Source organism: Rhinopithecus bieti, unplaced genomic scaffold, assembly GCF_001698545.2.
Source record: "Rhinopithecus bieti isolate Rb0 unplaced genomic scaffold, ASM169854v2 scaffold_14826, whole genome shotgun sequence".
Lineage (NCBI taxonomy): Eukaryota > Metazoa > Chordata > Mammalia > Primates > Cercopithecidae > Rhinopithecus > Rhinopithecus bieti.
In genome coordinates, this window is record NW_016808328.1 from 3,351,811 (window position 1) to 3,353,577 (window position 1,767).

A 1,767-nucleotide genomic window follows, 5' to 3' on the forward strand; every position below is an offset into this window, starting at 1 on the left:
GCCCCGAGTCCCGGCCGCGCGCCCCTCCGCGGGCGGGCGCCCCCAGCCTCCCCGGCCGCGAACCCCGCCCCGGCTCCCCGAGAGAACGCGGACCCGCGCCCGCCCGAAGGACGCAGCGCGAGCCTGGCACTCCCCCAGGACCGGTGCTCCCGAACCCCCCGAGATCCCGCAGATGGGGTGTCCCCGAGAACTGGGAGAGGATGGGGACGGCGGGGACCGGACAGCAGGGTGGCCGCTCCCGCAGGGAACCTCAGGCCCCGTACTCACCTCAGCTTCTCCACCCGGGCGTTGGCAGCACTGCGCGGGGTCTCCTCGGCTCCCGGACAGGGGCACGCACCTGACGTCAGCGCGCAGGAGACGCACAGTTGGGTGCCCGCGGAAGTGGGAGGAACAGGGAAGGGGAAGAGGCTGGGGCGGGTCAAGGCGGTGCCTGGACTGCCCTGGCTCCGCCCGCCTGTCGCGCAGGCGCGGGCCAGCGCAGCTCGTGAGTTCGGGGCTAGGCTCCGCATATTTTCCCAATGGTTGTATTTGTAATAATACTGTGAACGGTAGTATACAAAGCGCTTCCTCTACCAGTTCTTTGTTTGTTTGTTTGTTTTTCTGAGACAGAGTCTAGCTCTGCTGCCCAGGCTGGAGTGCAGCACACGATCACAGCTCACTGCAACCTCCATCTCTTGGGTTCAAGTGATCCTCCTGCCTCTGCCTCCCGAGTAGCTGGGATCACTGGCACCTACCACCACGCCAGGCTAATTTTTGTATGTTTAGCTGACACAGGGTTTCGCCATTTTGCCCAGGCTGGTCTCAAACTCCTGACCTCAAGTAAGTGATCCACCTGCCTCGGCCTCCCAAAGTGCTAGGATTACCAGCGTGAACCACTACCAGTTCTTTTGATCCTTGCAGCCTTGTGAAGCAAGGTATTATCGTCCCATTTTGCAGAGAAGACGGAAGCTTCTCTGAAAGGGCTGGTGATTTGCCCAAGATCACAGGGGTGGATGGTCTCTCACTCCCCCAGGCCTGTATTCAGTCCGCAGTGATGTGAGAACTGAATGTCACTCTTCTTATCTCTACCTACACCCAGTGTCCCTCGCTGTAGCCACATGGGTCTTCTTTAGAGTTACAACCTTCCCCTCAACCACAGGCCTTGGGGTTTTTTGGGGGTTTTTGTTTTGTTTTGTTTTGTTTGACATTTTTGCTGTCACCCAGGCTGGAGTGCAATGGCACGATCTCAGCTCACTGCAACCTCGACCTCCTGGCAATTCTCCCTCCTCAGCCTCCCAAGTAGCTGGGACCACAGGCGCATGCCATCATGCCCGGCTAATTTTTGTATTTTTTTGTAAACACAGGGTTTTGCTGGATTGCCCAGGCTGCTCTCAAACTCCTGGACACAAGCTATCAGCCTGCCTCTGCCTCCCAAACTGCTTGGATTACAAGGTGTGAGCCATTACTTCTGGCCAAGGCCTTGGACTTTCTTTGCTCTGCTTCCCTTCTCTTCCCCTAAATTCATATCACTGCATTCTCCAATCATCCTATCTTCACAGTATCTATTATTTGTCTTCTCTGTTAGTATGAAAGCTTCAGGAAAATAGAGAACTTCCCTCTCTTATTCTTAGATGTTTCCCCATGTTAGAGAAAAATTGCTTAAATTACTTACCTTAATAACGGCTCATTTATTGTCTACTGCCACAGCTATTTGGCCAACAAAGACACTTAATTCCAGTGTATTGACTTACAGTCATATTTTCTTTTTTTTTTTTTTTTTTTTTTTTT

General features: G+C 54.2%; 1 protein-coding gene across 2 annotated transcripts in view; it reads right to left on the reverse strand.

Annotated features, from left to right (window-relative positions):
- Positions 1 to 378, reverse strand: part of CDC42 (cell division cycle 42) — a 42,215-nt gene extending 41,837 nt beyond the window's left edge. The window contains exon 1 of one of the 2 annotated variants that reach the window (XM_017886548.1): positions 268 to 352. The gene's annotated coding sequence lies outside the window, so the exon portion shown is untranslated. Of the gene's footprint in view, positions 1 to 267 lie in introns of both variants that reach the window. The other variant, XM_017886549.1, reaches the window with a different exon arrangement.
- Positions 379 to 1,767: the final 1,389 nt, after the last annotated feature.